This window comes from Hylobates moloch, unplaced genomic scaffold, assembly GCF_009828535.3.
Source record: "Hylobates moloch isolate HMO894 unplaced genomic scaffold, HMol_V3 SCAFFOLD_17, whole genome shotgun sequence".
In the NCBI taxonomy this organism is placed as follows: domain Eukaryota; kingdom Metazoa; phylum Chordata; class Mammalia; order Primates; family Hylobatidae; genus Hylobates; species Hylobates moloch.
The window spans coordinates 31,607,736-31,635,175 of NW_026652292.1; the positions used below are offsets into that span (position 1 = coordinate 31,607,736).

General features: G+C 41.2%; 1 protein-coding gene across 1 annotated transcript in view; it reads right to left on the reverse strand.

Moving 5' to 3' along the window:
* PRLR (prolactin receptor) overlaps positions 1 to 27,440 on the reverse strand; it is a 177,536-nt gene that overhangs the window by 40,441 nt on the left and 109,655 nt on the right. The window contains exon 3 of the mRNA XM_058430249.1: positions 17,611 to 17,672. The gene's annotated coding sequence lies outside the window, so the exon portion shown is untranslated. The remainder of the gene's footprint in view (positions 1 to 17,610; positions 17,673 to 27,440) is intronic.

Sequence of the window (27,440 nt, forward strand, 5' to 3'; positions counted from 1 at the left end):
CTTCCTCTCTATGGGAAATGTTGTATTTAGAACTTAGAGGTTTTGGGGGTGTGATCTGTTGGTTTATTGTCCCCAACTATTTGCTTCCTCCCAGCCATAGGATTGCATATCCCTACCCACTGTCATGGGAGGTACTCGTGCATTCTGTGAGAGGAGTACACATCCCACCTCAATCACTTTGGACTTGGCCATGTGAAAAGCTATGGCCCAAGGGATGTGAATGGTTGTGATGTTTTTTTGCCGTGTTTAACCTGAAGCTTAAATGCAATTGGATGGTTTGTCTTAGGTCTCCATGCTCTTGTTCTCCACTGCCCTTAGGATGTCACAGATAGTGTCTATACCCTTCGTTTGGGTTTTAAAATGAGAAGACAGGTGGAACCCCACTGAGCCCAGCTGAACCTCGCCAATTCTAGCAGAGCCACAGCCAATCTGCCGCTGACTCACGCCCTCATGTAAAGTGAGCGAAGAGTAAATGTTGTTGTAAGCCACAGAGATGTCACTGTTGTTTGTTTGTTACTAATTGCAAAACTAATACAGGGCAAGAGTAGGAGGAGGACATAAGTTTTGCAAGACTTCAAACAAGATTATTTTTTCACAGATGGAGCTCTGTGTATGTTATATACGTGTGTGAATGTGCTGTTCATCCAAACACAAAATAACTTTACTTTGCCATAAAAGTCACTACTGTATTCATAACAACTTTGTCTATTGTTATATATTAATATCTAGCAACTCAAGCTTTGAAGGTGAGAAGGAAAATTAAAATAAAACATAAATTATTGGCATACTGGCACTGCTTATTTGTCTCAGGAGGAAGGGAACATCAGGGGAATCATATAAAATCATTATAGAATCATGGGATTTTGGATCTTTAAGGGGCCCAAAGACTTGAAAGGCATTCTAATTCAACCCCTCACTTTAACACATGGGGAAACTGAGGCCTGGAAAAATGAAGTGCCTTGTCCAAATGCTTTGTGGGAGAATCTTTGGAGCTTGAGGATGGGCACAACTGAGAACACTGACAAGTCTAAGAAGAAACTCTCAGGAATGTTGCTGAATGTATTTTCCCACTCTGATTCCTGCTTTCCCTATCCTCTCAGTTAGAACCTTGGAATCCATTCATAGGAATAGTAAAAACATCAGATGTCCATCAGAATTTGGTTTTCTTTTCCTTTCTGGCCACACAGTTAAAGTTACTTCATTGCCTCCCCTGTCGTTAGATGAGGCCAGGTGATGAAGCGGTGGCCTCTGAAAGTGGGTAGAAATAACATACAGTAACGCACTGAATGACAAACTTTGTCCACTATAGACTACATATATGGTGGTGGTCCCATAAGATGACAATGGAGCTGAAAAATTCCTATTGCCTGGTGATGTCAGGGCCATTCTAACATCATAACGTAATGCATTATGCCGTGTTTGTGGTGACACTGGTGTAAACAAATCTACTGCACTGCTAGTCGTATAAAAGTAGAGCACATACAATTATGTGCAGTATATAATACTTGATAATAACTATGTTACCGGTTTGTGTCTTTACTATACTATACTTTTTATTGTTATTTAGAGTGTACTCCTTCTACTTATAAAAAAAAAGTTAACTGTAAAATACCCTCAGGCAGATCCTTCAGGAGGTATTCCAGAAGGCATTGTTGTCATGAGATGACAGCTCCATGCGTGCTATTATCCTTGAAGAACTTCAAATGGGACAAGATGTGGAGGTGAAAGATAGCAATAGGGATGATCCAGACACTATGTAGTCCTAGGCTAATGTGAGTGTTTGTGTCTTAGTTTTTAACAAAAAAGTTTAAAAAGTAAAACAAAAATAAAAACTTTTAAAAATAGAAAAAAGTTTATAGTATAAGTATATAAAGAAGGAAAATGTTTTGGTACAGCTGAACAATGTGTTTGTGTTTTAAGCCAAGTATTATTACAAAATAGTCAAGGCCAGGCACGGTGGCTCACGCCTGTAATCCTGGCACTTTGGGAGGCCGAGGCAGGCAGATCATGAGGTCAGGAGTTTGAGACCAGCCTGGCCAACATGGTGAAACCCCGTCTACTAAAACTACAAAAAAAATTAGCTGGGCCTGGTGGCTGGCACCTGTAATCCCAGCTACTTGGGAGGCTGGGGCAGGAGAATCATTTGAACTGGGAGGTGGAGTTTGCAGTGAGCCGAGATTTGCAGCGAGCCATTGTGCTCCAGCCTGAGCGACAGGGTGAGACTCTGTCTCAAAAAAAAAGAAAAAAAAAAGTCAAAATGAGTTTAAGAAAGTTTATAAAGTTAAAAAGTTACAGCAAGCTAAGGTTAATTTATTATTGAAGAAAAAAATTTTTAAAAAAATTTGGTGTAGCTTCAGCGTACAGTGTATATAAAGTCCACAGTAGTGTACAGTAACTTCCCAGGACTTCACATTCAGTCGCCACTCATTCACTGACTCACCCAGAGCAACTCCCAGTCCTGCAAGCTTTATTCATGGTAAGTACCCCATACAGGTGTACCATTTTAAAAAATCTTTTATACTGTGTTTTTACTATACCTTTCCTATGTTTAGATACACAAATACTTACCATTGTGTTACAATTGCCTGTAGTATTCGGTAAAGTAAAATGTTGTATAGGATTGTAGCCTAGGAGCAATGGCCTATCCCATATAGCCTAGGTGTGCAGCAGACTATCCCATCTAGGTTTGTGTAAGTACACTTTATGATGTTCAAGCAACAACAAGATCACCTAAGGATGCATTTCTCAAAAAGTATCCCCATTGTCAAGCGATGCATGACTGTACTTCTAGCCTGGTCCTGGTCTTTAAAGCTTTTTATGTATTCTCCCCTCTATTTCTCTCTCCTCCATTACTGGCCTGAAGAAGATGAAATTGAGGACTGTGAGGTCCTAAAAGCTCAGTACAGCCAATAGATGAAAGGCTCTTGAGTTCATGCTGACCCCCAGCAAACTGTCACATGGGTGAGAAATAAACCTTTGGTTGTTGTGCTCTGAGCTAAGAGGCTGGGTGTTATAATGGCTAGCTTTATTTAGTTGGGCAAATCTAGGGACAATCCAGAGACAACCAGTACAGCCTAGTATAGATGGTAACTACTACATTTAACCAAGTAGAAGAGCAGTGATTAAGACGGAAGCCTCCAACGCCTGACCCACTGCCATTGTCCCATCTGGAATACCATCATCAAAGTTCCCGAATAATCTCAGTTTGGCTTCGTCTACATATTCAGCCCCCTACACTGTCACCTGTAAACATGTCTACAGGTGTTCAACAACACCTGTTGGGTGACTATTTTTATAAAGTCATATAGAATGCACTATTCTCATGTACAGATCCATGGAAACAGCACTCGGCCTTGAGTTGTGCAACTCTTTTCCATTAATCAATAGGCTTTCCATATTACTAAGGGATAGGTTCTGAGACCTTCTTGATTCCTCCAGTAACCTCTTTGTGTGCATTAATTTGAACTCAAGGGCAGATGGGTGACAAAGCCCACTGAGTTGTGGCTGCAAGGTGGTTGGGCTAATAGCTGAAGTGAATAAAAATTGCAGTATCAGAAATCAAGGAAATGTGGAGACTGTCAAGAACTGGCACAACCTCCATTGTGAAATCTTCAACTAGCAAGGCAATAATAATTCTCAGCCCATTCTTCCTTTTCCTTCATAAACGCACACAATTAAAACATATTTTTCTGGCATCATCATGTCTAAATATCTAAAATACACCCTTTCAGGAATGAAAACATATATATATCTATGAAAACATATATATATATATATAGATAGATAGATAGATAGATAGATTTTTTTTTTTAGATGGAGTCTTGCTCTGTCACCCTGGCTTGAGTACAGTGGCACGATCTCGGCTTACTTTAACCTTCGCCTCCAGGGTTCAAATGATTCTCCTGCCTCAATCTCTGGAGTAGCTGGGATTATAGGTGTGCACCACCACGCCCAGCTAATTTTTTTGTTTTTTTAGTAGAGACGGGGTTTCACCCTGTTGGCGAGGATGGTCTCCATCTCTTGACCTCGTGATCCACCCGCCGTGGCCTCCCAAAATGCTGTGATTACAGATGTAAGCCACCATGCCCGGCCAAACTTTTATATTTTAATCAATTGGGTGCACACTTCTAAAAAATGAGGCCCTTCTCTGACTTCCTAATTGAAACTTTTTATGGAATACCGGGGTCATTTATGAATATAAAAATTATGGTGTGATATGGTGGATATATGATATGCTCAGCTGCTCCTACAGATCAAGGGCTTGTTGCCAAAATCAAATGCCTAGGACTTGAGCATTTTAAGTTTCTGAGTCTTCTTTTTATAGCCTCCTTCCCTCCCTCCATCCTTTTGCCCATCTCTCCTCTCTCCTTTTGTTTTTAATGTCTTCTTTCTTTCCTTCTTTTCTTTCTCTCTCTTTTCTGTCTTTCTCCCTTCCTACCTTCCTTCCTTCCTTCCTTTTTCTCTGTTTCTTTTCTTTCTTTTCTTTTCTTTCTTTTCTTTCTTTCTTTCTTTCTTTCTTTCTTTCTTTCTTTCTTTCTTTCTCTTTCTTTCTTTCTGACAGAGTCTTGCTCTGCTGCCCAGGCTGAAGTGCAGTGGCCCCGTCTTGGGTTCCAGAAATTCTCCTGTCTTAGCCTCCTGAATAGCTGGGACTACAGGCACATACCACTATGCTCAGCTAATTTTTGTGTTTTTAGTAGAGATGGGATTTCACCATATTGGTCAGGCTGGTCTCGAACTCCTGACTTCAGGTGATCCACCTGCCTTGGCATCCCAAAGTGCTTTTTTCTTTTTTAATATATTTTTCTTTACATTCAATTTAACAGCTAATAGTTCTCACTTTTGTTAGCTGACTCCCTTCTAGATGGCTCAAGATAGTTTCTTCTAGCCCCTTCCACTCTATTGTTGCTTCTGATCTGATATGAATTAAAAAACCCAATAATTAAATTTTAGAAAATTAAGGTGATTTCAGATAAGAATAACTAAGTTCTGAGTGATGACTGAAGGAATTTCCTACCAAACCTGTAGGTAAATAGATTTTGTTGTATCTATTTTGCTCAAAAACCTATTTACCTTGCTTCCTGGATCTCATATATGTTCCAGATAGTTAAGGTTGCTGGATAGGTGAGTTTTAAATAGTGATGCATTTCTGTGTCCCAAAGTAAGACTACTGAACTTAGAAAAATATGGTATAGTATGTTTAACATCTTAAAAGGCAAGTGCTATTGTCAATTATAAAAGGATCTCTCTATTGCTTAATAAGTCCTCCATGCCACTAGTGCATATCAGCAAAGGAAGGGTACAGCTAACTCCCCATTGGTTGCTAGGCTTCCTGGGCCAATGGAAGTAGAGTGGGCTTCTGCAAATGTCTGCACATTTGGCTACTAGGATATTAGCTTGGCAGATCCCAGTAAATCTTCATTGACTCACTGCTTTACAATAAAAAAGAGCATCACTTTGTACAGCATATAATCAATGGTGTGTCTTCCAAACATTCCTCTCTGAAACCACTAATGTTTAAAAAAAGAGATTGGGAAGTCAAAACTAAAAATGTTAGTCAATTTCTCTTTATCTGTGTAAACACTCTTCTTAGTAGTTTACCCATGATGGTTTTTCATCCTTGGCCTAGAAAACATCCTATTGTCACATATCCATGCCTCTATACTCAGTTTGGGAGACAGAAATTAATATTATCATAAGAACAATAGAATTTGGAAGGGAAGTTTGATGCTTTGCTGATACTCTCAATTATAGCAATTGTCAGTTTATTTGCAAGTCAAAATATAAATGGCTTGGGATGCTTTCATGTGTGTGCCTAAGCAGAAGGGCTGACAAACACCTGAATGTATTTTTGAATGTCCTTGATTGCCTAAAAGATCCTATTATAATATTTTCCTTTTTTTTTTAAAGCTCTATAAGTGCATGTGCCCAGGCAAACAGAGCCCAAGTGAGGCTAGTGGGTCAGTATGGGAAGAGCAATAGATCATGTTCACTTTTATATCCTGTACAGTTCAAAAGAGGGGTTTCCTGCTTAGCACAAATGTTCTGAGAACACAGTAGCACTTAGCTCCTTACAGAATGAAGTATGAGTAACCAGGCAGGACTGCCTCTAAATGGCAGCCTTTGGTCTCACCCTCCACCCACATGTAGGGCACACTGAACTGTATGTCACTTGAGGTATTAATAAGCGCAAGGATAGGGGTTACAAGATGGCCAAATAGGAACAGCTCCAGTCCACAGCTCCCAGCATGAGCAATGCAGAAGATGGGGGATTTCTGCATTTCCAACTGAGGTACCGGGTTCACCTCACTGGGGCTTGTTGGACAGTGGATGCAGCCCATGGAGTGTCAGCCGAAGCAGGGTGGGGCATTGCCTCACCTGGGAAGTGCAAGGGTTCGGGGAATTCCCTTTACTAGCCAAGGGAAGCCGTGACAGATGGTACCTGGAAAATTGGGACACTTCCACCCTAATACTGCGCTTTTCCAATGGTCTTAGCAAATGGCACACCAGAAGATTATATCCTGCACCTGGCTCAGAGGGTCCTATGCCCACAGAGCCTTGCTCACTGCTAGCACAGCAGTCCGAGATAGAACTGCAAGGCGGCAGCGAGGCTTGGGGAGGGGCGTCCGCCATTGCTGAGGCTTGACTAGGTAAACAAAGAGGCTGGGAAGCTTGAACTGGGTGGAGCCCACCACTGCTCAAGGAGGCCTGCCTGTCTTTGTAGACTCCACCTCTGGGGGCAGGGCATAGCTGAACAAAAGGCAGCAGAAACTTCTGCAGACTTAAAGGTTCCTGTCTGACAGCTTTGAAGAAAGTAGTGGTTCTCCCAGCATGGAGTTTGAGATCTGAGAATGGACAGACTGCCTCCTCAAGTGGGCCCCTGACCCCCGAGTAGCCTAACTGGGAGACAACTCCCAGTAGGAGCCGATGGACACCTCATACAGCCAGGTGCCCCTCTGAGATGAAGCTTCCAGAGGAAGGATCAGGCAGCAACATTTGCCATTCTGCAATATTTGCTGTTCTGCAGCCTCTACTGCTGACACTCAGGCAAACAGCGTCTGGAGTGGACCTCCAGTAAACTCCAACAGACCTGCAGCTGAGGGTCCTGACTGTTAGAAGGAAAACTAACAAACAGAAAGGACATCCACACCAAAACTCCATCTGTACATCACCATCATCAAAGAGCAAAGCTAGATAAAACCACAAAGATGGGGAGAAACCAGAGCAGAAAAGCTGCAAATTCTAAAAATCCGAGCGCCTCTTCTCCTCCAAAGAAATGCAGCTCCTCACCAATGGAACAAAGCTGGAAAGGGAATGACATTGACGAGTTGACAGAAGTAGGCTTCAGATGATCGGTAATAACAAACTTCTCTGAGCTAAAGGAGGATGTTCAAACCCATTGCAAAGAAGCTAAAAACCTTGAAAAAGATTAGATGAATGGCCAACTAGAATAAACAGCATAGAGAAGACCTTAAACGACCTGATGGAGCTGAAAGCCATGGCACAAGAACTACATGACGAATGCACAAACTTCAGTAGCCGATTCAGTCAAGTGGAAGAAAGTGTATCAGTGATTGAAGATCAGACGAATGAAATGAAGTGAGAAGAGAAGTTTAGAGAAAAAAGAGTAAAAAGAAACAAACAAAGCCTCCAAGAAATACGGGACTATGTGAAAAGACCAAATCTACGTCTGATTGGTGTACCTGAAAGTGATGGGGAGAATGGAACCAAGTTGGAAAACCCTCTTGAGGATACTATCCAGGAGAACTTCCACAACCTAGCAAGGCAGGCCAACATTCAAATTCAGGAAATACAGAGAATGCCACAAAGATACTCCTCGAGAAGAGCAACTCCAAGACACATAATTGTCAGATTCATCAAAGTTGAAATGAAAAAACGTTAAGGGCAGTCAGGGAGAAAGGTCGGGTTACCCACAAAGGGAAGCCCATCAGACTAACAGCTGATCTCTCGGCAGAAACTCTACAAGCCAGAAGACAGTAGGAGCCAATGTTCAACATTCTTAAAGAAAAGCATTTTAAACCCAGAATTTCATATCCAGACAAACTAAGCTTCATAAGTGAAGGAGAAATAAATAAAATCCTTTACAGACAAGCAAATGCTGAGAGATTTTGTCACCACAGGCCTGCCTTACAAGAGCTCCTGAAGGAAGCACTAAACATGGAAAAGAACAACTGGTACCAGCCACTGCAAAAACATGCCAAATTGTAAAGATCATCGATGCTAGGAAGAAACTACAACAACTAATGAGCAAAATAACCAGCTAACATCATAATGACAGGATCAAATTCACACATAACAATATTAACCTTAAATGTAAATGGGATAAATGCTCCAATTAAAAGACACAGACTGGCAAATTGGATAAAGAGTCAAGACCCATCAGTGTGCTGTATTCAGAAGACCCATCTCACAGGCAGAGATACATATAGGCTCAAAATAAAGGGATGAAGGAAGATCTACCAAGCAAATGGAAAACAAAAAAAAACCAGGCGTTGTAATCCTACTCTCTGAGGAAACAGACTTTAAACCAACAAAGATCAAAAGAGACAAAGAAGGCCATTACATAATGGTAAAGGGATCAATTCAACAAGAAAAGCTAACTATCCTAAATATATATGCACCCAATACAGGAGCACCCAGATTCATAAAGCAAGTCCTTAGAGACCTATACAGAGACTTAGACTCCCACACAATAATAATGGGGGACTTTAACACCCCACTGTCAACATTAGACAGATCGACGACACAGAGAGTTAACAAGGATATCCAGAACTTAAACTCAGCTCTGCAGCAAGTAGACCTAATAGACATCAACAGAACTCTCCACCCCAAATCAACACAATATACATTCTTCTCAGCACCACATCACACTTATTCCAAAATTGACCACATAGGTGGAAGTAAAGCACTCCTCAGCAAATGTGAAAGAACAGAAATTATAACAAACTGTCTCTCAGACCACGGTGCAATCAAACTACAACTCAGGGTTAAGAAACTCACTCAAAACTGCACAACTACATGGAAACTGAACAACCTGCTCTTGAATGACTACTGGATACATAATAAAATGAAGGCAGAAATAAAGATGTTCTTTGAAACCAATGAGAACAAAGGCACAACATATCAGAATCTCTGGGACACATTTAAAGCAGTGTGTAGAGTCAAATTTATAGCACTAAATGCCCACAGGAGAAAGCAGGAAAGATCTAAAATCGACACCCTAACATCACAATTAAAAGAACTAGAGAAGCAAGAGGAAACACATTCAAAAGCAAGCAGAAGGCAAGAAATAACTAAGATCAGAGCAGAACTGAAGGAGATAGAGACATAAAAAACCCTTCAAAACATCAATGAATCCAGGAGCTGGTTTTTTGAAAAGATCAACAAAATTGATAGACCACTAGCAAGACTAATAAAGAAGAAAAGAGAGAAAAATTAAATAGATGCAATAAAAAATGATAAAGGGATATCACCACCAATCCCACAGAAATACAAACTACCATCAGAGAATACTATAAACAACTCTATGCAAATAAACTAGAAAATCTAGAAGAAATGGATAAATTCCTGGACATACACACCCTCCCAAGACTCAGCCAGGAAGAAGTTGAATCCCTGAATAGACCAATAACAGGCTCTGAAATTGAGGCAACAATTAATAGCCTACCAAGCAAAAAAAGTCCAGGACCAGATGGACTCACAGCCGAGTCTACCAGAGGTACAAAGAGGAGCTGGTACCATTCCTTCTAAACTATTCCAATCAATAGAAAAAGAGGGTATCCTCCCTAACTCATTTCATGAGGCCAGCACCATCCTGATACCAAAGCCTGGCAGAGACACAACCAAAAAAGAGAATTTTAGACCAATATACCTGATGAACATCAATGCAAAAATCTTCAGTAAAATACTGGCAAACTGAATCCAGCAGCACATCAGAAAGCTTATCCACCACAATCAAGTTGGCTTCATCCCTGGGATGCAAGGCTGGTCCAACATATGCAAATCAATAAATGTAATCCATTATATAAACAGAACCAAAGACAAAAACTACATGATCATCTCAATAGATGCAGAAAAGGCCTTTGACAAAATTTAACACCCCTTCATGCTAAAAACTCTCAATAAACTAGGTATTGATGAAACAAATCTCAAAATAACAAGAGCTATTTATGACAAACCCACAGCAAATATCATACTGAATGGGCAAAAACTGGAAGCATTCCCTTTGAAAACTGGCACAAGACAGGGATGCCCTCTCTCACCACTCCTATTCAACATAGTGTTGGAAGTTCTGGCCACAGCAATCAGGCAGGAGAAAGAAATAAAGGGTATTTAATTAGGAAAAGAGGAAGTCAAATTATCCCTGTTTGCAGATGACATGATTGTATATTTAGAAAACCCCATCTTCTCAGCCCAAAATCTCCTTAAGTTGATAAGCAACTTCAGCAAGTCTCAAGATACAAAATCAATTTGCAAAAATCACAAGCATTCTTATACACCAATAACAGAGAGCCAAATCATGAGTGAACTCCCATTCACAATTGCTTCAAAGATAATAAAATATCTAGGAATCCAACTCACAAGGGATGTGAAGGACCTCTTCATGGAGGACTACAAACCACTGCTCAATGAAATATAAGAGGACATAAACAAATGGAAGAACATTCCATGCTCATGGATAGGAATAATCAACATCGTGAAAATGGCCATACTGCCCAAGGTAATTTATAGATTCAGTGCCATCCCCATCAAGCTACCAATGACTTTCTTCACAGAATTGGAAAAAATTATTTTAAAGTTCATATGGAACCAAAAAAAGAGCCCGCATTGCCAAGACAATCCCAAGCCAAAAGAACAAACCTGGAGGCATCACACTACCTGACTTCAAACTATACTACAAGGCTACAGTAACCAAAACAGCATGGTACTGGTGCCAAAACAGAGATATAGACCAATGGAACAGAACAGAGCCCTCAGAAATAATATCACACATCTACAACCATCTGATCTTTGACAAACCTGATAAAAACAAGATAAAGGGATGATAAAAACAAGAAATGGGGAAAGGATGCCCTATTTAATAAATGGTGCTGGGAAAACTGGCTAGCCATATGTAGAAAGCTGAAACTGGATCCCTTCCTTACACCTTATACAAAAATTAACTCAAGATGGATTAAAGACTTAAATGTTAGACCTAAAACCATAAAAACCCTAGAAGAAAATCTAGGCAATACCATTCAGGACATAGGCATATGGAAGGACTTCATGACTGAAACACCAAAAGCAATGGCAACAAAAGCCAAAATTGACAAATGGGGTCTAATTAAACTAAAGAGCTTCTGCACAGCAAAAGAAACTACCATCAGAGTGAACTGGCAACCTATGGAATAGGAGAAAATTTTTACAATCTACCCATCTGACAAAGGGCTAATATCCAGAATCTACAAAGAACTTAAACAAATTTACAAGAAAAAATCAAACAACCTCATCAAAAAGTTGGCAAAGGATATGAACCGACACTTCTCGAAGAAGACATTTATGCAGCCAACAAACACATGAAAAAATGCTCATCATCACTGGCCATCAGAGAAATGCAAATCAAAACCACAATGAGATACCATCTCACACTAGTTAGAATGGCCATCATTAAAAAGTCAGGAAAACAGGTGCTGGAGAGGATGTGGAGAAATAGGAACACTTTTACACTGTTGGTGGGACTGTAAACTAGTTCAACCATTGTGGAAGTCAGTGTGGCAATTCCTCCAGAATCTAGAACTAGAAATACCATTTGACCCAGCCATCCCATTACTGGGTATATACCCAAAGGATTATAAATCATGCTGCTATAAAGACACATGCACACATATATTTATTGCGGCACTATTCACAATAGCAAGGACTTGGAGCCAACCCAAATGTCCATCAATGATAGACTGGATTAAGAAAATGTGGCACATATACACCATGGAATACTATGCAGCCATAAAAATGAGTTCATGTCTTTTCTAGGGACATGGATGAAGCTGGAAACCAACATTCTCAGCAAACTGTCGCAAGGACAGAAAACCAAACACCGCATGTTATCATTCACAGGTGGGAAGTGAACAACGAGAACACTTGGACACAGGGTGGGGAACATCACACACTGGGGCCTGTAGTGGGGTGGGGGGAAGGGGGAGGGATAGCATTAGGAGATATACCTAGTGTAAATGATGAGTTAATGGGTGCAGCACACCAACATGGCACATGTATACATATGTAACAAACCTGCACATTGTGCACATGTATCCTAGAACTTAAAGTATAATTAAAAAAATAAGAGCAAGGATATTGTGAGTAGACAGGAGTGAGGGGCTCTACAGCACATTTCATAGCAGACACTTGGCAAAATTCCTTATTAGGCATCTCTGTATTTGCCCTCAAAGTTCCTCCCCTATCAGTTGTCATATCTTGCCCCTTTTCTTTCCTCACACCTCTCTAAAACCCCCTCTAAAATAAAATAAAATTCTCTCTGTAGTCCCCAGGAATCCTGCAATCAGCATCAGCTTGCGTATCTCACTCACCAAATGGTATGCTGATTTCTAGAGACATGTAACCATTTAGTGTTCCTCAAAGTCAACCCCATGGGGGATCTTAGCCTTCCCACCATGTGGCCTATTAAAGTCTTTTTTCCCACAAAAATTGGTGTCTTTCTATTGCAGGAATATAGCTGCCAGAAAAATGTGATTTCTCCATACTGTTTCAGAAACAACAGGAATTGCCACATTGTCCCCCAGTAGAAAGCTGGGCTGCTTCTCATGCTCAGTTTCAGATTACCCTCTTTCAGGCATGGACATCCCTGGGTTTTCCAAAGCTGGGTCATGCCCTGTCTACAAAACACCCAGAACCTGACCTTACCATACCTTACCATAGCACTGATAATGAATCTTGACCTATCTTTCTCTTTACCCCCACCCCATCTCAGGCTAGAAGCTCATTGCTCTGTGTTTGTTTCTTTCATATCTCCCATGCTTAATGCAAAACTCTTTCCATCAATCCATCAACCCACCCACCCATTTATCCACCTGTCCGTCCATCCATCCATCCATCCATCCTCTGTTAATCCTTCAACAAATATCAACTGAGCATCTGTGATGCAGGGTTAGGGTCCTAAGAATACAATGTTGTGCTGAAACAAACCTCCTAGTACTTCCAGTCTCCTGAAGAGAGGAACTAATAAAGCACTTCAGTGTAAATGATGCAAGTGCTAAGGAGGAACCCTGCAGGTACCATGAGAACCAATAGTGGGCAGATTTGACCTGGCCTAGGAGGCCAGGAAGGGTTGCCTGGGGAGGCTGCTTCAGGAGAAGGAGGAGTAGAAAGCCCCTCTTATTTCTCTATCATAGCCCTGAATATAGCTAGGTCCGGCAGACACTGCTGGTTGCTTCTCCAACACCCACTTCTCCCTTCATTTTTATTAGGTGTCCTGTTTTGTTAGGTATCAGGCATCTAGCCCCAGGGGATGAGGAGGTATCAGTCTAAGCTAATCATGGTGATCTCACTTGCTTTCTGCCTGTGATTGGTTTAGGAATGTTCTTGACATCAAGGCCTAACAGAAGTCTTCAAGGGCTCGGTTGTCAGCTTGGAGTTGGATGTGAACTGACTTTGCAGCATGATCCATGAGCAGGCACACACTTTGGAGCTGACACATTTAGGGACTTGGACAGGTACCAAGTAACCCCATCACTTGAGAGAGACAAAATAGGTGGTTTGTTTCTAGAGCTGGTCCTGTCATTCATCAGCCACATTGAATTTGGCATGTCTTTTCCTCTTTCTGAGCATGAGTATCTTTTAATGTAAAGTGTCAAGAGGGTCACATGTGCCCTGCTTTCCTCAGTCAACTGTTGTGAGGATGAAATAAATGATATTTTTGTGCAAGTGTGCCACATGGCTGCAAAGTGCTATTGAAGTGTGAACCACTGTCATTGGCAAGGCTTGATAAATACTCCACCATCATCAGTTGGGGTTACAATTGCTCCTTGGAACCCTCCAAGCTCCTCGGATTTTTCTGAGTGGAGGCCTAATTTCAGATGGAGAAGATGCTCCTCTTCCTTGAAATGTCTTTTGACTTGGAAACTCATTGCTCTAATTGGGCTCCGGGGGACTGTCTGACTCCTTGTGTCACCAGGGTGGAGATTTTCCTTTGTCTGGAAGCCCAGTGGCTCCCGTATGTGAGTGAAACTCTGAGTCCCTCTTGCCTCAGGATTCAGGATGGGGTCTTCTGCTTCATCAGAAGCCCACAGAACTCAGAGGCCATCCAATGGAGGAAATGGGCTACAAAGCCGACCCCAGTGGCTCCTCTCTTTCCATTTATTAACATAAAGAGTTTGGGTGGGGCAGATGCATGTTTGCTCAGGGCTGGGCCTGAGCTTTGGCTCCCTTCCTTTTTGGAATTCGGTTCCTTCTACTATTCTCTATCCCTGCCCACAAAGCTGGTGATGTTGGGCTGCATCTCTTTTCCAGAACTCGTTGCTGGAAGTACCAGCCTCTGTCTTGAGACATGCTCTTCAGAACTTTCTGTCATGATAGAAATGTCCAGTGGATTTCCTTTGTCTGGTGGTGGTAGCCACAAGCCACAAGAGGCTGGCAAACATTTGAAATGTACTCAATGTGACTGAGGCATGGAATTTTTAATATTATTTAATTTCAATTTATTTATATTTAAACTGCTACAAGTAGCTAGTGGCTTGTGTATCAGAGAGTACGGGTCTAGAACTCAATATCCCAATCATTTCAGTCTCTCCATTGCAATCAAAATTAATTTGTCCTGTGTCCCAATCCCAAGGCTCTCTTCTTAGAGAAGCACCAGCAAGACAATCTCATAAACAAATTGATATCCATAAATTAAGGCCTTTCTCCCTTAGGTACATGTGTAGGTTTTGAGTAATGTCACAATTTAGTCAAAGCAGAGGCTCAAATGATAGGAATTTGAGAAACTCTAACAGGTAAGTAGTGGGGGAAAAGATTACAAGTATAGAGCTTTAAATGAACTTCAAAGCACACCCTATGAGTGGACACATCCTCCTGAGGACTCTGGGCTTCTTCTAAGCTCCTCCTGGCCTCTTGCAGTCTGGAGAGAGTTAAGGGCAGAAGTGTGCGGATGGGAGCCTGGGAAAGGGCTGGAGGTGGGAGAGTTGGAATGGGCAGAGCCTGAAGGATGCCAGGGTTCTTGCAAAAGAACCTGGCATGCCAGGCAGAGAGACAGTTTGTTCCACCCTGGGTGGGTATGGGGCATGAGGGAGTGATTGTGAGGGAGTGATGATTACCACTGGGACAGGACTGGAAAGTTAACAATTAAGTTAGAGAGACCAGACGTCATATTGAAGGCTGCAAAATGGACTGTGGCACTTTGGGTTGAGTCTTGGACAGGAATTGCAATTTTACTCTTAATTTTTAATCCCCTCTTTTAAGGAGGTTCCCCACTCCGGATTCTTCTATGAATATTGCTCTCTGGATGTTCTTTTCACCCTGAAACTAAGCTGTGTTTCTGTTTCTCTTGGATGACCATGTAACTGCTTTCAAGTTCCTGCCTGTGATTTCACAGATATCCACTGGAATCAGAAGTATCTTTGTAATCCAAACACCAGTTTGGGAAAGGGTGGAGGATGATGGAGGCTGGGTGCAGGGGTCAGGGGAGATGAATCAGAGGAATAAAAGGTCCTTGAGGTGCACTTAAAGATGAATAGGAAGTGTGTGTACAAACCCTAGGGCTTTGGAATTTCCTTTTAGGGCCTTGATTTGCCAATTGCTACCACAGATAAATCTCTACCACCACCTTGTCTACTCTGTACTATTTGGTTAATTTTTTTAAAAAAAGGATTTCTGGTTAAGCCACTCTTTAGAATGGTGACTTGTTTGCTATAAAAAGTTAAAATTCTATAAAGTGAAGTGGAGAGTATGTCTCAAATCTTTTGAGCAATAATGTTGTCTTTGAATACATGTCTATGAATAATGAATACACACAAATACAAAGTAGCAGCCAAATTTTCCGGGAGCTTTGCAACACAGCTCTGACTACTGGGTGCTTTCTGATCTCTTCAAACTCTTAAAGGAAAGGTCCACTCAGTATTCAGCATTGCCCTGTTCTCCTTCATTTGCCTTTCCTTCCAGTAGATAGCATGAGGCATTTGGCATCAAGGGATAGAAGCCAAGACTGGAGAAAGCAACTCAGAGAAGTCTGAATGGGTCGATTCACCACTTCCAATGTTACCAGATGCTCCTGGGCAGAGCTATTATGCTATGGGTTACTCTTCTACCCAGAGCGTTTTTATGACTGATGACACTTCTTCTGCAAGTATTTGCTAATGTTATTCTGAACACTATAAATTTCAGTCGATTTCCATGAAAAACAAAAGCTCCTGCTGGGCTGAGGCAACTTAAAGCAGTGGTTCTTGGTAGGACAATTTTGTCCCCACTCGGAGGACATTTGGCAAAGCCTGGAAACATTATTTTATTGTTAGTTCTGTTGGGGGGAGTTTTGTCCTCCTTGGAACTGTCTGGAGATATCATGGGTTGTTAGAGCTGGGGTGGGGTGGTGTCCTTCTGGTATTTAGTGGGAGACACCAGGAATGCTGCTGAGCATCAAATGATGCACAGAGGAGCCCCACAACCCAAAACGATCTGACCCAGAATGTCCACAGTGTTGTCTGAGAAACCCTGGTCCAGAGGGCAAGTTCAGGCTCAGTTCTTGACACCAAAGCAGCATGATGGCTCTCAAGGGGCTATCATGTTTCAATGTGGGAAGACTAGTAAGTTCCCTTAGATGGCCCCAAGAAATCCCAGGAAAATTTTGCCTAGGATTTTCTTCAACAAATAACTTCATCGTTTTCCTATCTTCCTGGCTCCTTAACTTCCTCTGAATGAGAGAGTACAGCCTCAAAGTCGTACACGTTGAGCTCATCTCAGTGGGTCCAGATCCCATTTGACTGTAGTGTAGACAGAGGCAAGTCAGGGGGCTTGGTTTCTCCATCTGTAAAATGGAGTCGTAATACTTCATGATCTATTTGCTAGGCAGCCCTGGCAGCCTGGGGTTTCCTTGCCACTGGTAGATGAGGGAAGACCCAGAGCCTGTCACACATGAGTCCTGCCATGACGGCTGGGAGGAAGGAGACACAGCAGTAACATTATGGGGCCCAGAAAGCTGTGGCAAGAATTTATGTAGAGTTGCTTAAGAAAATAAAAGCAAGCACAATATTTCTCTCTCTGATTATAAAAGTAACATAATAGTCATTGTCGATAATCTCTCAATTACAGAAAACTACAAGGAGAAAATAAAAATCTCTCATGATTGCACCACTAGGAGATATCAGCTATTAAAAGCTTTGGTATTTTCTTTGAGAAAAACAGAAAAGGATGAACATCAGGTTTTCTGAGCTGGACAGGCTGGGGAGATTGAAACAGCCTTTGAAGACAGCAGAATGTGCCAGTGTAGACATTGACTGGTTTGAGATGATATTCTGTAAACCAAGATAGTTGAGCCCCTGCCCTGGATGAAATGGACAGTGGGGAAGATGGGTGGTGTGACCAAGGGGCATGTGAACAAGTCCCCCTTACCTTCAGGGTTCATGTGGAAAGCATCCTCAGTGTTTGCCTCCATGAATAGGAGAGTTCTTTAGCTGAAAGAGGAAATGATTCATTTTAGCTCCAAGATGACAAAACAGGAGATTCCATTTCTGGCTCACTCTGCAGTATGTAGCATGGCTGAGCATTGGCACCTCAGTGATAGGCATGAGACAGCTCTAGTGTTCTGGAAATAGTTTTTTGGCAGCTTTATTTTGAAGTAATTTTAATCTTGCAGAAAAGTTATAAAATAGTAAAAAAAAAATCTCATATATCTTCGACCCACATACCTCAATTGTTACTATTTCACCACATCTGATTTATAATCTTTCTTCTCTGTATATAAAAATTACTTCCTAATTATTTCTGAATTAGTCACAGTCATGATGCATGTTTACCCCTAAATATTTCAGTGTGTTTTCCTAAGAACAAGGACAATTCTCCTACATAAATGTAGTACAATAATTAACATCAGAAAATTAACATTGATACAGTATTATTACCTAATCTATAGAGCTTACTCAAATTTTGCCAGTTATCCTAGTTGGGATTAGATTTCAGAAAATTTGGTCCTGGAGACCTTAATGAAATTTATTAACAAATCCTGACATAGTTATAGATGAACTGGAATTCTGGGTTTTGTATAAGAACTTTCAGACTCTGGGGACTGACTGGCCTGGGTCTGGGAGGCGTGAAGGGACAACTGTTAGAGGTATGGATCTTTTTTTTATTTTGACGGGGTCTTACTGTGTCTCTCAGGCTGGAGTGCAGTGGCACAATCACAGCTCACTGCAATCTCAACCTCCCCAGGCTCAGGTGATTCTCTCATTTTACCCACCCCCTGCCCCAAGTAGCTGGGACTACAGGCACATGTCATCACACCTGGCCAATTTTTTGTACTTTTGGTAGAGATGGGGTTTTGCCATGTTGGCCAGGCTGGTCTCAAACTCCTGGCCTCAAGTGATCTTCCTGCCTCAGACTCCCAAAGTGCTGGATTATAGGTGTGAGCCACCATCCCCAGCCTACAGCTACTTTTTAAAATGGGCTTCGGGGCAGGGCACAGACAAACAAAGTCAGCAGTAACCTCTGCAGACTTAAATGTCCCTGTCAGATAGCTTTAAAGAGAGTAGTGGTTCTCCCAGCACACAGCTGGAGATCTGAGAACAGGCAGACTGCCTCCAAAAGTGGGTCCCTGACCCCCGAGCAGCCTAACTGGGAGGCACCCCCCAGTAGGGACAGACTGACACCTCACTCGGCCAGGTACTCCTCCGAGACAAAACTTCCAGAGGAATGATCAGACAACTGAATTTGCGGTTCACGAAAATCTGCTGTTCTGCAGCCACCGCTGCTGACACCCAGGCAAACAGGGTCTGGAGTGGACCTCTAGCAAACTCCAACAGACCTGCAGCTGAGGGTCCTGTCTGTTAGAAGGAAAACTAACAAACAGAAAGGACACCCACACCAAAAACCCATCTGTATATCACCATCATCAAAGACCAAAAGTAGAAAAAACTACAAAGATGGGGAGAAAACAGAACAGAAAAACTGGAAACTCTAAAAAGCAGAGCACCTCTCCTCCTCCAAAGGAACGCAGTTCCTCACGGGAAACGCAACAAAGCTGGATGGAGAATGACTTTGACGAGTTGAGAGAAGGCTTCAAATGATCAAACTACTCTGAGCTGCAGGAGGAAATTCAAACCAATGGCAAAGAAGTTAAAAACTTTGAAAAAAAAATTAGATGAATGTATAACTAAAATGACCAATGCAGAGAAGTGCTTAAAGGAGCTGATGGAGCTGAAAGCCAAGTTTTGAGAATACGTGAAGAATACAGAAGTCTCAGTAGCCGATGTGATCAACTGGAAGAAAGGGTATCAGTGATGGATGATGAAATGCATGAAATGAAGTGAGAAGAGAAGTTTAGAGAAAAAAGAATAAAAAGAAACAAAGCCTCCAAGGAATATGGGACTATGTGAAAAGACCAAACCTACGTCTGATTGGTGTACCTGATTGGTGATGGGGATAATGGAACCAAGCTGGAAAACACTCTTCAAGATATTATCCAGGAGAACTTCCCCAATCTAGCAAGGCAGGCCAACATTCAGATTCAGGAAATACAGAGAATGCCACAAAGATACTCCTCGAGAAGAGCAACCCCAAGACACATAATTGCCAGATTCACCAAAGTTGAAATGAAGGAAAAAATGTTAAGGGCAGCCAGAGAGAAAGGTCGGGTTACCCACAAAGGGAAGCCCATCAGACTAACAGCTGATCTCTCGGCAGAAACTCTACAAGCCAGAAGAGAGTGGGGGCCAACATTCAACTTCTTAAAGAAAAGAATTTTCAAGCCAGAATTTCATATCCAGCCAAACTAAGCTTCATAAGTGAAGGAGAAATAAAATACTTTACAGACAAGCAAATGCTGAGAGATTTTGTCACCACCAGGCCTGCCTTACAAGAGTTCCTAAAGGAAGCACTAAACAGGGAACAACCAGTACCAGCCACTGCAAAAACATGCCAAATTGTAAAGACCATTGAGGCTAGTAAGAAACTGCATCAACTAACGAGCAAAATAACCAGCTAACATGATAATGACAGGATCAAATTCACACATAACAATATTAACTTTAAATGTAAATGGGCTAAATGCTCCAATTAAAAGACACAGACTGGCAAACTGGATAAGGAGTCAAGACCCATCAGTGTGCTGTATTCAGGAAACCCATCTCACGTGCAGAGACACACATAGACTCAAAATAAAGGGATGGAGGAAGTTCTACTAAGCAAATGGAAAACAATAAAAGACAGGGGTTGCAATCCTAGTCTCTAATAAAATAGACTTTAAACCAACAAAGATCAAAAGAGACAAAGAAGGCCATTACATAATGGTAAAGGGATCAATTCAACAAGAAGAGCTAACTATCTGAAATATATATGCACCCAATACAGGAGCACCCAGATTCATAAAGCAAGTCCTTGGTGACCTACAAAGAGACTTAGACTCCCACACAATAATAATGGGAGATTTTAACACCCCACTGTCAACATTAGACAGATCAACGAGACAGAAAGTTAACAAGGATACCCAGGAATTGAACTCAGCTCTGCACCAAGCAGACCTAATAGACATCTACAGAACTCTCCACCCCAAATCAACACAATATACATTTTTTTCAGCACCACACCACACCTATTCCAAAATTGACCACATAGTTGGAAGTAAAGCTCTCCTCAGCAAATGTAAAAGAACAGAAATTGTAACAAACTGTCTGTCAGACCACAGTGCAAGCAAACTACAACTCAGGATTAAGAAACTCACTCAAAACTGCTCAACTACATGGAAACTGAACAACCTGCTCCTGAATGACTACTGGGTACATAACGAAATGAAGGCAGAAATAAAGATGTTCTTTGAAACCAATGAGAACAAAGGCACAACATACCAGAATCTCTGGGACACATTCAAAGCAGTGTGTAGAGGGAAATTTATAGCACTAAATGCCCACAAGAGAAAGCAGGAAAGATCTAAAATTGACACCCTAACATCACAATTAAAAGAACTAGAAAAGCAAAAAGCAAACACATTCAAAAGCTAGCAGAAGGCAAGAAATAACTAAAATCAGAGCAGAACTGAAGGAAATAGAGACACAAAAAACCCTTCAAAAAATTAATGAATCCAGGAGCTGGTTTTTTGAAAAGATCAACAAAATTGATAGATCGCTAGCAAGACTAATAAAGAAGAAAAGAGAGAAGAGTCAAATAGATGCAATAAAAAATGATAAAAGATATCACCACCGATCCCACAGAAATACAATCTACCATCAGAGAATACTACAAACACTTCTACGCAAATAAACTAGAAAATCTAGAAGAAATGGATAAGTTTCTCGACAAATACACCCTCCCAAGACTAAACCAGGAAGAAATTGAATCTCTGAATAGACCAATAACAGGCTCTGAAATTGTGGCAATAATCAATAGCTTACCAACCAAAAAGTGTCCAGGACCTGATGGATTCACAGCCAAATTCTACCAGAGGTACAAGGAGGAACTGGTACCATTCCTTCTGAAACTATTCCAATCAATAGAAAAAGAGGGAATCCTCCCTAACACATTTTATGAGGCCAGCATCATCCTGATACCAAAGCCTGGCAGAGACATAACCAAAAAAGAGAATTTCAGACCAATATCCTTGATGAACATTGATGCAAGAATCCTCAATAAAATACTGGCAAACCGAATCCAGCAGCACATCAAAAAGCTTATCCACCACGATCAAGTGGGCTTCATCCCTGGGATGCAAGACTGGTTCAACATATGCAAATCAATAAATGTAATCCAGCATATAAACAGAACCAAAGACAAAAACCACATGATTATCTCAATAGATGCAGAAAAGGCCATTGACAAAATTCAACAACACTTCATGCTAAAAACTCTCAATAAATTACCTATTGATGGGATGTATCTCAAAATAATAAGAGCTATCTATGACAAACCCACAGCCAATATCATACTGAATGGGCAAAAACTGGAAGCATTCCCTTTGAAAACTGGCACAAGACAGGGATGCCCTCTCTCACCACTCCTATTCAACATAGTGTTGGAAGTTCTGGCCAGGGCAATCAGGCAGGAGAAGGAAATAAAGGGTAATCAATTAGGAAAAGAGGAAGTCAAATTGTCCCTCTTTGCAGATGACATGATTGTATATCTAGAAAACCCCATTGTCTCAGCCAAAAATCTCCTTAAGCTGATAAGCAACTTCAGCAAAGTCTCAGGATACAAAATCAATATACAAAAATCATAAACATTCTTGTACACCAATAACAGACAAACAGAGAGCCAAATAATGAGTGGACTCCCATTCACAATTGCTTCAAAGAGAATAAAATACCTAGGAATTCAACTTACAAGGGATATGAAGGACCTCTTCAAGGAGAACTACAAACCACTGCTCAATGAAATAAAAGAGGATACAAACAAATGGAAGAACATTCCATGCTCATGGGTTGGAAGAATCAATATCGTGAAAATGGCCATACTGCCCAAGGTAATTTATAGATTCAATGCCATCCCCATCAAGCTACCAATGACTTTCTTCACAGAATTGGAAAAAACTACTTTAAAGTTCATATGGAACCAAAAAAGAGCCCGCATCGCCAAGTCAATCCTAAGCCAAAAGAACAAAGCTGGAGGCATCATGCTACCTGACTTCAAACTATACTACAAGGCTACAGTAACCAAAACAGCATGGTACTGGTACCACAACAGAGACATAGATCAATGGAACAGAACAGAGAACTCAGAAATAATGCCACATATCTACAACTATCTGATCTTTGACAAACCTGACAAAAACAAGCAATGGGATAAGGATTCCCTATTTAATAAACGGTGCTGGGAAAACTGGCTAGCCATATGTAGAAAGCTGAAACTGGATCCCTTCCTTACACCTTATACAAAAATTAATTCACGATGGATTAAAGACTTACATGTTAGACCTAAAACCATAAAAACCCTAGAAGAAAACCTAGGCAATACCATTCAGGACATAGGCATGGGCAAGGACTTCATGTCTAAAACACCAAATGGCAACAAAAGCCAAAATTGACAAATGGGATCTAATTAAACTAAAGAGTTTCTGCACAGCAAAAGAAACTACCCTCAAAGTGAACAGGCAACCTACAAAATGGGAGAAAATTTTCACAACCTACTCATCTGACAAAGGGCTAATATCCAGAATCTACAATGAACTCAAACAAATTTACAAGAAAAAAACAAACAACCCCATCACAAAGTGGGCGAAGGACATGAACAGACACTTCTCAAAAGAAGACATTTATGCAGCCAAAAAACACATGCAAAAATGCTCATCATCACTGGCCATCATCAGAGAAATGCAAATCAAAACCACAGTGAGATACCATCTCACACCAGTTAGAATGGCCATCATTAAAAAGTCAGGAAACAACAGGTGCTGGAGAGGATGTGGAGAAATAGGAACACTTTTACACTGTTGGTGGGACTGTAAACTAGTTCAACTATTGTGGAAGTCAGTGTGGCGGTTCCTCAGGGATCTAGAACTAGAAATACCATTTGACCCAGACATCCCATTACTGGGTATATACCCAAAGGGTTATAAATCATGCTACTATAAAGACACATGCACACGTATGTTTATTGCAGCACTATTCACAATAGCAAAGACTTGGAACCAACCCAAATGTCCAAAAACGATAGACTGGATTAAGAAAATGTGGCACATATACACCATGGAATACTATGCAGCCATAAAAAATGATGAGTTCATGTCCTTTGTAGGGACATGGATGAAACTGGAAACCATCATTCTCAGTAAACTATCGCAAGGACAAAAAACCAAACACCGCATGTTCTCACTCATAGGTGGGAATTGAACAATGAGAACACATGGACACAGGAAGGGGAACATCACACTCCGGGGACTGTTGTGGGGTGGAGGGAGCGGGGAGGGACAGCATTAGGAGATATACCTAGTGCTAAATGAGGAGTTAATGGGTGCAGCACACCAACATGGCACATGTATACATATGTAACAAACCTGCACATTGTGCACATGTACCCTAAAACTTAAAGTATAATAATGATAAAAAATAAAATAAAATAAAATGGGCTTTGATATATATGAACAGCAATTCATAATTTAATGCCCAATTTTGTCTTGCCCATTCCAAGCAAAGGCAAATAATCTAACCAGAGTAGCAGACCAAATAATGATTTTTCTAAGTCTTCAAAATCCAGAATCTTCAGGATTATTCCTTGAGGAAGCCAGTGCTGAATATTCTCCATGCTGACTCAATGGACAGAGGAGGAGGTGACTGGCAGGAAGCTGTGGTTGGCCACTAGTAGCCTCATGCCATTGGCAACCTCTCTCTCTCTCTCTCTCTCACACACACACACACACACACACACACAGACACACACGCCACTTTCTCAACATTGCTGCTGTTGGCGTATCAATCAAAGGCTGCCATGTGACAAGGGCCATCTGAGCATAAGACAGCCAGCCCCGAGGCATTTGATAATAAGGGGCCTGCTGGATCCAGAGTCTGTGACACAGATGTCTGGGGCACGTTTCTTAGGAGCCACTCATTGTTCTCCATAGGGTGCAGTGACACCAAATTTTCTGTTTAAAAAAATTTTAGATTCTAAGAAATATTTTAGAACTTAAAGTTCTCTCTTTGATTAGAGTTGTCCTGTTCTGTTCAGAGCAAATCCTGTTCCATTCTGTCATCTCCCAAATAAGATCCAGACTGTTTTTACACTCTTGACAGAAACCCTGAGGGGTCAGCGAGGGAGTGGGGAACTAGGACAAGGGCTGTGCTGGGGGTGGGACATCTGGAATAGCAGACAGCAGCAGTGAGGGCTTCGGGGCAGGCGGGGATAAAGGGATGACTTCTGCAGTTCAACACTTATTGAGTGACAGGCCCTGGGCCCACTTGGTCCGTTCATCTATTATTCATTCAGCATTTATGAAATGCTTGGCTTACCACTTAGCCCTTGTCATCCTCTGCCCTGGCTCCCACGTCTATTCTTTACCTGCTCTGTGCCCTGTGAGTCTGACTCCTGTGCCCTCCAGCTTCAAGTAGGGTTCTACCCACAGTGGGTAGAGCATGGAGATGGGCATGTCAGGGTATCGATTTCCCTCCCTCCCTGCCTGCCTCAGAGAGTGGTGTTAGCCGTGGTTGTGTATCTTTTACCACAAGACCAGTTAAGCAGTCATGACTCCAGCTATCACTGGGCCCTGGCAAAATTCTTCCCTCTCCAGTCTTCTTTATGCAGATAGGGGGTGACAAATTCCCTTCTTCTTCTAACCCCACCCCTGGGCATGTAAAGAGTCTCTTTACATTCTCTTCAAAATCCTAGCTGCGCATGCCATCCTTTTTCTATCTGACCCTAAGATGGCCCTTGAATATGTGTTAAATTGTGCCTGATTGCTCTGGACAAGCAAAAAAGGTGTAAAATTGTGTATATACTTCCTAACATGAGGATATACCATTATGGGGTGGGGAGACATAATTTAATAGAAGCTCCTGGGAGAAATAACTCACAGACTTCATCTTTTATATACTTGAGTACTGTGTGTCAGTCAAAGACCAACCTGATCTCTGGTCACATTATTTGAAGTATGGCATCCAGAACAGGGGAGGTGATAGTACTACTTAGTTCTGTGAATTCTACATTAGCTCCCACTTGGAGTACTGTGCTCATTTCCCTGCTCCTCACTTTAGGAAAAAGCATGTTGTTTATCTTCAAGTTCTGTCACATAAAGCAGAAGTTGAGAGAGTTTTTCTTCAAGAACCAAATAGTAAATATTTTCAGCTTTGTAGGCTGAAATGTTCCAAGTACTCTGTTACTGTAGTACAAAAGCAGCCGTAGACAACATGTACACGAATAAGCTTGGCTGTGTTCCAATAAAACTTTATTTATATAAATAAATGGGCTGGATCTGGCCTGCAGGCATTACTTTGCTGACCTCTGATAGAAGAGTGCAAAATGAATTTATTCTAGAGGTGCCCAGAAGGCAGAAGTTTGATCAATGTGTAAAAATCATGGGGTGGTAGATTTCTGCTAATTTTAAGATCATTCTAGTGGTGATTACTGTTCCCAAAGAGAATCATCTGTTTCATAAGTCAGTGAGTTTCTTGTCATTATAGGGGTTCAGAGCAAAGGCTGAGTGTTTTAGAAGAATTTTCTGCTGAGCATGGACAGTAAATTGGATGATGTGGGAGGTAACATTGCCTCACATTTCTGTATCTTCAGCATGGTACAGTGCACACACAGTAAGTCTTCTCAGTTCTGTGTTCCTAGAGGGAAGGGGCTGTGTCATATCCATCCTTGCATCCCACCCTCTCCTGAAAGCCTAGTATAGTGCTTTAAATATGATGGGTGTGACCAATACATTTTTTTGTCAACCTGACTCTTTAAATCAAATCTTGCTGACAGACTAATTGTACTAATTTGTCTTTAGTACAATCATCACTACCAGCCATATTAAATAATTCCATTGCCTCTGATAAGCTTCAACATTTGAGGACTTTCACTGAAAATAATAGACAACATTTACTAAGTTCTTAAAATATGCCAGCTATCATGCTAAGAGCCTTACAGGCATTATCTTATTTAATGCTCCCCAGAACCTATGAGGTACGCACTATTATTACCCCTATTTTATTGATGAAGAAACTGAAATTCAGAGAAGACTCATAACTAAGAAGTTGCATATCCAAAACTTGAACTGAGATCTCTTTGATGCCAAAGGCTGTGCTCCAACCACAATTCCATTCTGCTTCTGAGTCATTCATTTATTCTTTCATTCACTGAGTATTCAATAAATACCAATTGGTTGCCTACTATTTGCCAAGTAGTATTTTAGGTGCTGATGATAGAGCTGTGGATATAAACAGGTCAAGTCCATGCTCTGAAGAAACTTACATTCTGGGTGGAATAAAGTGGGGGTTGATACACAATTAACAAATGAGAAAGTAATACATGGTAATTCATCACAAGACATGAGGAGATTAAAAAGACAATAAATATTTCTTGTCCACACTAGAATCACAGGTATAATCCTAACTGATGAATTTAGCAGGACATGGAGATTAAAAAGATAATAAATATTTCTTGTCCACACCAGAACCACAGGTATAATCCCTAATTGATGAATTTACTGAAGTTTTCTTTTTTTTTTCTTCAACTTTTAAGTCCTGGGGTACATGCTCAGGGTGTGCAGGTTTGTTACATGGGTAAACATGTGCCATGGTGGTTTGCTGCACAGATCAACCCAT